We start from the raw sequence: 13,616 nt of genomic DNA, 5'->3' as shown, positions 1-13,616 counted from the left end.
GAAGAACGCTCTAGTTGATGCACTGTCTCCCTTGACTGAGACAGGAGCTTACTCCCCTGTACAGATATAGATGGCTATTTCATAGGCAGCTAAAAAGGCGAAATGAGCTCTATACATAATGAAAACTGCATATTAAGATACCTTCTCTAAGGAGAATAGAGCGAAACAAGCTCAGATCTGTTAGCTGAGTCCAAAAACTCTCAGAAGTTGTGTGAGAAATGTGTGAAGAGGAGAACACAGTGCTCACCTTAAAAAAGTCAAGAAATGAGGAAGAGACCAGTTCTGGAAAAATACTAGAATAAATGAAAATATCAAGTATTTGTAAGAGATTGGAGATAGTTAAAAAAGTTATATAGCTTTTTTTTTTTTTGGCATGTTTGCTATTAATTTCTGTAACAGGGCAACAAGTCTTACAAAGAGAGAAGCAGCAGGTCAAATATGATTTAATTTTAACAATGTTATTGACATTTTAATAATGACTCATGACATTTTCAGAAGTAAATTAAAGTGAAGCTACTTCTGGAAGAGTGCAAAGCTACCTGGGGGGAAAAAAAAAGGAAAACGAAACCGAAACCAACCAACCAAGCAAAACCAACAGCAAAACCACAGACTAATAATTCACTATCAAACTCAAAAAAACATAATCAGCGAGATTCTAGCTGGATCTGTTTTGGGCCAAGTACTGCCTAAGGTCAGTAATGACTTGGATAAAGGAACAATCCTTCAACCTTTTAGATAACAATAAGCCCACGTGGAAGTTAACTCATTGCATGATACATTAAATTCAGAATGCTCTTGACAAATACAATAAATTATCTGTAGGAGAAAACACATCACAGTGCACTTGTATTTACAAGTGTTAGGTTCTAGGGGGGAATAATAGTTGGTAAAAATGTGGCAGCCATTCTGCCAAGAAGAGGTAAGAGGGGTAGCAGTCAGTCAGAAGCTATTCATGAATGAGAATAGTTACATCATAGATGTACAAGAATGCAAATTGCATATTAGGAACGTAAACAGGTTTGCTTGTACGATACATTAAGGAATACCTCCTGTTATATTTCTGTCTAGCACAGCAACCAATAGCATTATGTCCTGTTCAAGCAAAACTGCTCCAAGAGAAGGCAGACCAACCGGAAAGAGTCCAGAGAAGAGCAGAGAAAACGTTCAGTTGTTTGGGGGAAAAAAACAAACAAACAAGAAAAAACACTGAAAGAATTGGGTTGCTCAGTCTAAAGAACAGAAGGACAACTGAATACATGCAAATAATCATCTACATAAGTTACCTGTGAAGAGGTAAGGAGGGATTACATTTTTTATAAGTAGTGGATAAAGTGATGGGTTCAAACTATGACACTGAAGGTTATATTATGTATTAAGAAAATCTTATTAACAATGAAGACAATTAGATACTTTTTCATTTCTGAGGTACAGCTGATTCTCCCTTGGAGCTTCAGAATGTACAAGATGAGGTCTTGAGGTCTTTTCCAGTCTCCTTTCCTGTAAGTCTGTGTTTCATCCTGTTGTATAATTTAGAAGCCTCAACTTACCTCCCTAGAAAAATTACATTTATCAAAGTTTTCATGCTAAGTTATACAAAGCCAGACCGTTGTTTCAATACAGTGACTCAGAACCAATGAAGCCACTACAGGGCTTAATACAGCCCAGGTTGGCACTATGTCAGTCTTTTCTAGTGTAAATCCCATTAAGTCTCAAAAGAAATGTGAAGAGTTTTGGCAAAAGGACTGCTGTCTTCCAGAGACACTGTATCTGATATATCTGATGGTTGCATGCTGCTCTTTCAAATGTCAGAAATGTGTTTTTTCCTCAGGATTCCTTCGGAGTCTGCTAGAGAAGTCTTCCTATCTGCTAAAGCCTGCCCTTCTGGTGAGCTGCTCCACAAACTGCTAATAGGACACAGAGCTCATTTGTCTCAGCGGGTACTTATTATGATGAGAAATGAAAGAGCACTCAATTGAGTGAAATGAGATGCGGGCAGAAAATATGGAGACATATTTTTAGTATGGTTGTTTCATTTCAGAAGTTTTTCATGTGCTTTTTCTTTGTATTAATCAAATTTCAATATCATATGAATTTAATAAAGTATCCTTACTCACTAGAAAAGACCAAATCCCTTTTGCCTGTCTTCCACCAAAGATCCAATTTTGTCAATGTACAGACATTCTTGGCAAAAGAACTGTATCATACAAATGACCAGCTGAAAGAAAATATCATAGAGGGATGTTTATTGTACTAATGCATTACTGCATGTTCCTAGGACATGGGACTATATTGCCAGTGAATACCAGTGTTGGACATTATTATATTCTTGTAAGGCTTCAAAGATGAGAGATATTAATTTAAACCATGGTAATTAGTAGGAAGAATATCTAAAACTAAGTAATAAGTAAGATAAACTTCAGTTTTCTCACACTTTCTACTCTTCCAAAAAGAAGAGAAGTAATAGTGGCATCTGGATTTAGGATAACTAATGTAGCCTTGGAAAAGTACATGTGCATGAAGCCTTGTAATGATATCCTCTGGAAAGATTATCACTTTTTAAATTAGTGACTCTTCACTGATTTTTTTCTCCCCACAGATCCTACTTCAGCCCGAATATAGTAATACAAATAAAATATGGCTTTTGATAGCGCTTTTAACAGTTATTTAAGAAACAGAACATGTTATCATGTTGTATAACCATAATATGGATTGTACAAACATAACTAACCATACATACGACCAGCTGTGACCCAGGGCTCACTCACCATAGCAGAATGAGGAACGTCTATAGGAATGAAAAGGACGATGGTAGAAGCACTTTGTACAGTCACAATTCAATGGCACTTATCTCTTGGCACCTGTATCTTGCTTTGTCCACAGAACACAGGGATGATTAAATGTATAAAGCATGCCTCTGTTTTACCTTTATGTGCTTACTCAGAAAATCTGCCAATATTGTTCACAAGAATATCTAACTAGTGAAGCACTCCTAGTACATATGAAACCTGAAAGTTAAAAAAAACCCCAAGGTGATCCTTCATTTCAATATTCTTTCGTTCAAATTTAGAACTATCAGTATCTTTCAGAAGGTAAAAATTTAAAAAATATTAAAGCAGAGTGTGAAACAGAAGTAGAAGCTAGTAATTAATTTGTATTGTCAATTGACATCACCCATTCAAATGCTGAAAGAACTGAAAAACAGAGGCAGCTTACTGCTTCCAAAATAGTGTAGGAGAACTCATCCTACAGGTAAAAGTGCTCAGAAGTTTAGAAATTTTAGTGTGGAAAGGTTTCCCAAGCAGCTTTAGGTTCTGACACACGAGAATGCAAAAGGAAAGAATATTCTGGAAGTAATCTCAAAAATTAAATGACAGTGAAAGAAACTCATGTGCACTTTTGTATTTTCTCTATGTTTTCATGAATAAGAGTCCTTGCACTAGTATAAAAATAGGTTAATACATCACATTGGTAGATAAAAATGTTCAGAAGTTTAAAAGGGCAAAAATTCTTGTGCCTTAAGAGGCTTTTCTAGGATTTTGCAGCTATGAGTCTTAGATATCAAAGAAGAAGCTTAAGACATTAAATAAGATTGTGTTCTGTCTTTTAATTGAAGCAGACAGAAAAAAATACAGAAAATGTAGAAGGTAATATCCCATGAAGTTCAAACTAGCCTATGAAAAACACCAACATTTCTTCTTTAAATTATTACTTTAAATCTATTGCCTAAAAAATATTTAGCTTTGTGATATTATGTGATTTGTGCATCTCATTTACACTGATAACTACACATAACATTTCCCAGGTAATAGAGCTCACTGGATATCTAACTTAAATTCTGCGCATTTATTATTTTTTTCACTGCAATTAAGACAATATAATAAAAAAACTAACAAACCACATCAAAACATTAACAATTGCAAAATAATTTCTGCATCTGAAGAAATCAGTTGGAAAGCCAGTTGCCCTTGACATCACTAAAGTCAGAACTCAATATCTTTTAAAACAAAACTAGAAAATATAAAAGCTTTCATTTGCTAGCAAAACACCTAGAAGATTAAAAAAAAAAGTCATACTAATATTCTAAAAGGAATAGATTAAAAAAAAGTACCTCTACAATGTTGTCTGTCTCTGAAGCTTCCCGCCTGGTTACAGCTTTGCGCAACTCTGGCTGAAGTTTGCTTTCTGTTTACTTAATGCCTTAGCTCAAATAAAAAGAAGGGGTATCCTTGAATACTATACGTACAGCATGACACATTGTGGTCTTTCTTCAGCAAGTGAGTTTGAATTGTTTTCTCAGAAATATTAGACCCTAGAAAAAATGGGAGAAAATGCCTGGGTTGAGTGACCTTTACCTTCATTTTTGACATTTTCTTTGATTTTACATATTTTCCTATCCCTGCACTATGCAACCTCTAAATCTCTACTTCAAAAAGGGTCTGATTCAAAGCTCACAGAAATCTGAGTTTCAGATACTGATGTCAAATACATTAATTTCTACCTATTCTGGAGTGATATGCAATCATTTTTCTTCTAGCCTGTTTGGGTGCCAAGAGCTGTTTGGTGACCCAAGGATGGCCAAAAGTACACATGTGAAGTCTTCAGAGTGCAGGCACTGGATTCATCTTGACGTTGACATTGGTAGAATGACTGAAGAAGATGGGAAAAGGAATTAAATACCTTAATAGTATGCACTTGGAAATCTTTTTCCAATATCTGTCCTTAATTCTCTTGCAGCTCACTGATGATATTATGAAATATCCCCTGCCAAGGAGATGCCTAGAGCCCCTGTTATCCAAAGGGACTTGACAGGCTTGAAAGATGGGCCCATGAAAATGTCACGAAGTTCACAAGGCCAACTGTAAGGTCCTGCACTAGTTTATGGCAATCCCAACCACAAATACAGGCAGAGAATAACTGAGAGCATCCCTGAGGATGACTTGGGGGTGTTGTTGGATAAGAAGCTGGACATGAGCCGGCAATGTGCGCTCACAGCCCAAAGAGCCAACCATGTCCTGGGCTGCATCAAAAGCAGTGTGGCCACCAGGTTGAGGGAGGGGATTTTTCCCCTCTGCTCTGCTCTGGTGAGGCCCCACCTACACCTACGGTACTGTATCCAACTCTGGAGACCCCAACACAGAAAGGGCATGAACCTGTTGAAGCAAGTCCAGAGGAGGGTCACAAAGATGACCAGAGAGCTGGAGCACCTCTCCTGTGAAGACAGGCTGAGAGACTTGGGGTTGTTTGGTCCGGAGAAGAGAAGGCTCCGGGGAGACCTAGTGTGACCATCCAGTACCTAAAGGGAGCTTATAAGAAAGATAGGGACAAACTTTTTAATAGGGTCTGTAGTGATAGGACTAGGGGCAATGGCTTTAAGGTGAAAGACAGTATATTTAAACTAAAGAGGGTATATTTACACTAGATGTAAGGGAGCCATTTTTCATGATGAGGGCGGTGAGACACTGGAACAGGTTGCCCAGAAAAGCCATGGATGTCCCATCCCTGGACATGTTCAAGACCAGGTTGGATGGGGCTTTGAGCAACCTGATCTGGTGGAAGGTGTCCCTGCCCATGGCAGGGCAGTTGGAACTAGATGATCTCTAAGGTCCCTTCCAACCCGTGCCCTTCTATGATTTTATGAAAAAAGCTGTCCAACTCTAACAAATATGTATAAAGAAAATGGGTCTATCTTATGTATAGCATCCTGTGTACTTTGACTGTACCTTTGTCATGAGCAGGAAGGGGATTGGAGGAGATAAGCTGGACTTTGAGCCTGACCCATTACCTGCTGACTCTAACAGCAACCTAAGTTCATGAAAGTTTTAGGTCTAATTTGGGACATGGTAGCACCCTGTAGTTCTGCATCAGCAGCTCTGCCTAGGCTTGTCTTTTATTTCATTTCACACCCTCATTCGTACCTCAAAAGTGAGACTCTGCAGTCTGTAATAAAGTTGGGTGTTTAGTTTGGGAGATGAAAATCAGACTGCATCACTAGACCACGGCAACTGCCTGAAGACCTATATCACTAGTACTCACCTATCCAAAGAGAAGAGCAACACTCTAAGAATCAAGTCCACAGCATGAGCCTGATTTCTTCAATTTCTGTAAAACCTAGAAGTGGTATGTTTTCCATTAAAATATACAAACGTGCAAGTGGCTTTCTTGATGAAGTTGCTGATTCTGTGCTCTACTGCAGGAATAGCACTATGTTATCTGCTCTGCATTTAAACAAAAAGGAAGAAAACCCACAGAAGTTCACTGGAAGTTGCTCCTCAGTACATTTGCTTGTTGTCTGTGACTTATTAATACTCTGGTAAATAATGGACTTTATTGACTTCATTAGCCAATCACAATTTAATAAGATTATAACATTGAATAATTTGCAGAAAATTTTTTGTACTGTACCCTGAGGCAGAGCAACACCTTATCAGTGGTTGTAAAACCACAAATGCTTCAGTTATACATCATCCACATATCTTTAGAAGTTAAATGAAAACAACTGTGAGAAAAGTATCATATACTGGCAATAATTTTCAGTTATGACTGTTTTTAAGAGACCAATACGTAGAAAAGAATCAGAATATCACTATTCTTGTTTGCATGTATAACAGAAACACAATCCCCACCCAAGAGGCCTAAATTACAAAGGAGTACTGCTGATAAAAAAACTAATCTTGTTGGAATTTGCTCATTATTAGGGAGCAGAAACCTCCAACATATCAAGGTAAGTGACCTTGGTATTAGAGAAATAAGGGGGGTTTTCTTTCTCTCATATTTTTATTACTCTCATATTTTTATTACTCTCATATTTTTATTAAAGCATGTGGCAATATATTTTTGGTACAGGAAAGGAATAAGCAGATCACAGAAAGGTGGTTAACATGCTTATGTTTGCAAATGTAAGAAGATCAGCAAATACTGATATTGTTACAGAATAACATGGTGCAAACTGAAAAGAATCTTTCAATCTCAGTATTTTAAAAAGCCGTAGAGCTTTTTTTTTTTTAATTTTCTTCCATTTCTACCTGTGGTGGGAAAAGGAGAAGGTATAGCAAAGGAAAAAAGTGCCTGTGTTTTCAATTGTGTTGCCCTGTATTACATCCCATGGCTCCTGCAAAGCTGGAAAATCCTGCTTGCCACTCACACAGTTCTTGAAGACTACAGTTGAAAATTTCCCTTATTAAAAAGACTTTTCTAGAGAGATATACAGCAGGCAAATATGGATGTATTTTCATGAAGTCACATGATCAGAAAAATACTGATCCCCTTCTGGTCCACATCAGAGGTGTATGAGAGCTTCTTAGTGAAACTACTGAGAGCTTTAGTTTGGGAAAAACATTCCTAGATGTAATGGGCCAAGGGACTCTGGTTATCCAGGCTAGTCTCTTGCAGAATTCATGTCTGATTTAGTTACTGTTTCAAACTAATGACAAAGATTTGCGCTAAAACACACTTCTCCAATAATCACCCAACCTGGATTAAAATGTTTTTAATGATAATGAATCCATCCTCTGTTCTTCTGTCTTAACTCACCACCATTCAAGTTTTCCTAATAAAAATTTTCACCTGTTTTCCAGCTTGATTTTGACAAAACTCAGTCACCAGACCCAGAATCTTGTTAAACATTTCTTCAGACAGACTGAACAGGCTTCTGCCATCAAACTTTGGTCTGCAAAGTAGAACAAAGACAGGAATAAGAGAAAGACAAGGACAGCCGGTGACTTTGAAATGTACTCAACATAAATACATATCAGATATTTTGGTTATTCTTATGACACTCCTCAATCTTCCATATCATCCATAAAGTAAAAACTGAAGTACTGCAGCTGGTACCAGGAAAGAGCATATATCAGTGTCACAGAGAGAACATCCAGTTTCATTATGCGTTTGAAATGCAGTATTTTCACAGAATATGACACACAGGAGCCTGAAGGGCTGGATTCATGCTCTCTTGTCATATGAGGGCTTGTAGCAGGCATTGGTTATTACCCTCTTCATCCTTTATCTTCTAAAACAATGACCTACAATATAATACACTGATCTTGCTTTGGAAATATCACATAAACTTAATTTTAATTGTGAAAAGTAACAAGTAAAAATCGAACATTTTGAATCTGAACAACTAAATTTAGGAAAGATTACAAGTAAGAAATTCTTACAGTGAAAAAAGTTGTACCACTTTAAAAGTAGGAGTATCTGTATACCCTTTACCTCCATACGTGGATAAACATTAACATACATACTCATGTGATTGTTCAGCAGCATAATAATATCAGTTACACACAAACCACTGTATTATTTGTCCCAAGTAAACTAATGAAAATGGGTGATACATATTTAAATCTCCTGGAGATAAATTTTGAAGTGTAGGTGTGTCTCAGGCAAACATTTGGCAGGGAAAAATCTTGGTCACAGTCAAACAGGGTGATCTTCAGCATTTGATCTGAGGTTAAGATTATCCATGTAAGAAATAAAATTACAATAATACCCATATATGTTACTGATATGCTTGAGTGTCGCGGCAAATAGCTGAAGTGACAGGGTTACCTAATAAAAGACCAGCAAGACCTCCGGAAGCAGATAGCAGGATTGGGCTGCATTCTTGGCATAAACTCTGTTAATCTCTGGATGGTAGATATGCCAGCTGGCTTTTCCATAATTCAAACTATTTAAATTTGGTTATTTAAATAACCAACACAAAATAAGGCTTGTTTTGTGTATTTTATAATAAAATTCCTTCAATAGTTTTAAAAAACCCAAACCTAAACCAACGAACCAAACATTCAAACAAACAAACTAAACACACACATAAAACCTAAAAAAATGTTGATGCTGTGATGTGAGTTTGGATGAGACACGTTTTCTCTCCTGAAGGGAGAAAGGGGGGAAAGTAACATAAACTTGCTACTTGTGAAAAAGCAATATTCAATAATGAACATAAAAAGGAAAAAAGAATATGCATAGAAACCTCCACAGTCCCTCTGTTAATATGGCTCAAAATTCACAATTAGATTTTTGCTCTTCACACATCAGGAATTAGCAGTGTTCTTCTCAGACCTTATTAACTGCAGCCTCACCTTGCTGTAACCACGATATTCAGAAGTCTGTCATATTACATTTACTGTCTACATCTTCTTTCAATCCTACATTTTGATCACATCACACATCAGTCATTTGTCTGTGCTCTGAAGACGCTGTATGTCCTTGTTGTGCTCATCAGAATTGCAGCTCCCTCAAATGCAAGATTTTCAAACTGACACAGAATTAAACTTTCTCCTGAAGTAGAAGCAAATTAAATCAATTGCATTTCTCTTAACTAGATCATTTTTTTAATCAAAGGTATTGGATCAGTACATCACGATCTACCTTTGGAAAAATATATGTTCCATTTCATTGTCCTGCCTTAATTATTTCTTTCCTTTAAAATCTGTTCTAAAACTTTGCACACTGTTGAGTCAGACTAGTAACCCTGTTGTTTCTTGGATCAGCTTTACTGCCACTCCTGGTCCTTCTTTAATATGGGTACAAAATCTGCTAGAAGAGTAATTGAAAGTCCTGTAAAATGCATGATCTGCAGTAATCCAGAGCTGCAGTAGATTGAGCATGGCCCATTCCCCACAAGCACTGAAAGAATTTGTATGCTAGGATCTGTATGCCAATAAGCAAACTGCAGTTTTTCAAAGGCTTATTTGATCAAAGTGAGCTGTTTCCATTCATAAAAAAAAATAAAAGTCAAATCACTCTCCAAAGTCTTGACATTACTACAGCTGTTCAAAGAAAATTCAATATAACTTTATTTTCGATGTGGGCAAAATGCCTGCATTCACCAGACTCATACTCGAACACTTGGAGTGTTTTAGCTGGCTTGAAAAGAAAAATAATGCATTCTTTCTTCTCATTTGAACTATTAGTATAATCATGATGCTTTAATTGCTGATTTTCTGCTTTATTGATCTTCAAAACAATTTGATATGTTGATTAACTGAGTGATAAATTTTCTTAGGGGTAATATCCCTATACCCAAACTTTTTCCATTCCCAGTGTACACAAACTAAAGGAATTGGCACATGCACTTGACCGATTAGGGATATTTCTCCCTACATGGAATTTGGATTATCTTCTTTGATGTAGGCTAAAATATGTTAATATGTTTCCAAAGTGAAACAAAGGGCATTTTTCTTTAAAGTCCCAGGAGAGGGGCACAACAGGGTAGATAGATCTGAGGATCTTAAAGCATTGCATATATTCAAGTACTAACAGATGAGCAGCACCAAAGACTCCAGCTTTGGCAGGTGTAGCTAAAAATCTCTTAACTAGTGTTTCCTTTCTGTGGCAGAATGAATTCTCTGCATGTGAGGCAATTGCAACCTCTGTGGCCTATTTTCTCCTTTCCTGTGTGCTGCCAGAGGCTGAAACAACATCAGTAATCCATGGATACAATGAAGGTCACAGATTTCCAAAAGAACTTTTGTGAAATGTTTTGCTTGCTTAGCTATACATAAACTGTATGTACCAATTTACATGTAGATGTATAAGCATCTTGTTCAAGGCTGGATATAGCAAGCTGAGTAACATTATAACCTGAACAAAAGCTTCCCTTGAATCAGAAATTCACATCTAATTTCTGTTTCTGCATTTATGGATATTTATATCATGATAATGTACACAGTTCCTAATATATACTTTCCAGCACCCATTTGATAAACTTTTTCCAGTTAAATAACAGTCTATTATATTTAAGCTCCTCTAGGATATTCTTAATGCCATTGCATTAGAGGAATGTTTCTGAGTTTAAGTTATGTATCCAAAACCTCATTCCTGAAAGAAGACATACATTTTAGAGTAGTCAACAAACAGGTAGAGCAAGAAACAGTGCCACACATGTAGCAGAAAGTATCAGGTAAGCTCACTCTTACATTACAGTTTGTTTCAGAGAAAAGACAAAGAATTACGAGTTTCAAGAAGCTCTTGATTAAATCTTTATAGGCTAAGCCAACTTTGTCAAATCCATATTTTATATATTTTTCTATAAAGATAAGAACGGTAAGCCTCCACATTGGGTTATTCAGTAAAACCTTTGTTTTATATTGTAACTTTGTTTTAAGGATTACGAATTTTCCATGTCTACTTGCAATTAGGGAGAAAGAAATTTGCCCCTATACATTTTCTGTTAATTTTTAACTACATGTACATATTTATGAGTATGTATGTGTTCTCCAATTGTTTTTCATACAGTTCAGTTATACTTCGACATTTCTAAATGAAATAATGCACCTAATTTTTATTTCTTTCTCTTGCAGACATGGCACTAGGAATGTCCTACTAATTAAAGAAAGACTTTCTGCAGAGACATCTTTACTGTTTTTATTCTACTGTCTAAATTCTGAGATTTAGTAGTCAGTAATTTCAAATTGAAAAAATAAGCTAAATAAAACATGAGAAACTGGAGATACAATTATCTCAGAAAACTAGCAACACAATACAGAAATGTTTCCCTATGGGCTCTCAGTTCAAAGAGCACTCAGGGCAATTAATGAGATCCTGTATTATTTTCATAATCAAGAGTCTTCTGACTGCTGACTCCTAAGTTAAGTAGGAGCACACAGATTACTTATTAAATTCCACCAAAATCCACCAATGTATGCAGAGACCATTTAAACTTTGTCAGAGTAGTCTTGCAATAATTTAATACTTTACCTTTGTTCAAAACGTAGTATAGTTGAAATGTAGCTTAGTTGAAAAGTAAGGCATATTTCACATTAATGTATTTCACTCTGTGGATTCTTTTATCATGTTTCTCAAGACTATTCATTGAAGCAGTGAAAGAACACACAATGGTCTATGATTCCCATATGGGGTTGGTCATCTTTGGCACAAATATTTTTCTGTTTCTTTCACAGATCTTTCTGGTATACATGAAAGACATTCACATCCACATGGAGCTCTATTAGTTTCCCTTGATTACGGGTGCCATGTTGCATGCCCAGGAAAAGTCACTGTTCATATTACTCAGTAATTGCTGGACATTTCTACTAAGAGAATGATGAAGCAAGAAAGTTTGATTAAATTTCAGAGTTGGTCAATCTAAAAAGCAGTTTTTTCCTCAGGTTTTTTTTTTTTCTGGATGAGTTCAGTCTGTGGGCCTTCCTTCTGGAAATATGCTGTACACTGAGTCTAATACATAGAAATTTTATGATACTTTCTCTGGAATAGTAAGACCACTTCTTGCTCTGCAATGTTAACTTTGATATTGGGGAATGTTGGATGTTATAGTTCTGGTTTTTTCTAGACTCAATTTCCTCTGTCTAGATGGGCTGAGGGAGCCACATTCAGCTGCAGAGTAGTTTCGTTTGGCAACTGCAACACAAACCAGTCAGCACTGAGAGGAGATTGTAGTGTTACATTATTAGGATATACACTGAAGGGTTTGCATTATAATAATGAGAACCTGATATCATACTCCTGGACTGCAAGGTTTGGAGTAACAAGTTGCTTATCCTTGTTGGGGCTGAAAATTGAGAAAAGTTCTGAAAAAAGAATCTTAAGCTATTTTCCAAAGAAAAATAAAGGCAGGATTTGCTGAGATTCTCCTATGTTTAGTTCAATTTTGGACACAGTGCTTCAGGAAAGACACTATCAAACCTAATAGGGTCAAGAGAGAGGTGAAAATGATTAGACATTCAAAGACTCTGACCTTTGATAATGAAATGCAAAAGCTGAAGTTATTAGGCTTAAAGAAGAGAACACTGATATGAAACATAACAGTCTTCAAATAAGTAAAAGGCACTTTTGCAAAGAAAAGGAAATAATCTTTTGTCTTTGGAAGGAATGAGAAATAATGTGTCTGTACTACAGTGAGGAACTTCAGTTAGATATTAGAAATAAAATTATAGTGATAATGTTGGTAAACTCCAGCAATAGCCTGTCCAAGCAGACTGCAGCTTCTCTGCCATCTGGGGTTTTCATGGCTGATCCGCATGTTTCCCTTCCCTACTTTTCTGTGACTTTCACAATATGCTTTTCTTGGCTTTCAATGCTTCCCCTAACTAGGATCAGAATTAATGAGATGCAACCCTCCGCATCAGAGGGCAGCTCTGCTTTTCTCTTTCTTGAGGGAGAAAGAGGTCTCTTTTTGCTGTTCTGAGCCCCAGCCCACACAGCCACGTAGCTGCAGTATAGCAGCTGCCTCTGGAGAACCATCATTACCTCCCCTCACAAAGAAGATTTGTTCTGTTATGATAACCTAAAACAGGGACCAAAATTCTGTTCTACTGTGGAAAGTCCATGCACATGCATATACACACTAGGGCTGCTGCTTTTTCATGCTTGACGGTGAACACCACATAGTGTGCACATCAGTGGCCAGGGACAGACAAGAACAAGGACTTCCTGATGTAAACAACTGCTAGAAGAGTGCTTCCAAAAGCCTAAAACATACATATTAAGTTCTCAGAAACAAGAAATCTTCAGTTTTTTCCAGTTTTATGAGCATTTCTCAATCAAGTCCAGTGTCATGATTTTGTCAAAGATTGTCCGTTTGCACACTAAGATGACTATCTTGTTACATACTTCTACAGATGCAGATATACTGCCAGGTGTGTATTATGCAATAGGTGAAG

Source organism: Neopelma chrysocephalum, unplaced genomic scaffold (assembly GCF_003984885.1).
Source record: "Neopelma chrysocephalum unplaced genomic scaffold, ASM398488v2 Primary Assembly neopelma1_24, whole genome shotgun sequence".
NCBI classification, from domain to species: Eukaryota; Metazoa; Chordata; class Aves; order Passeriformes; family Pipridae; genus Neopelma; species Neopelma chrysocephalum.
This window is presented reverse-complemented; position numbering follows the sequence as displayed.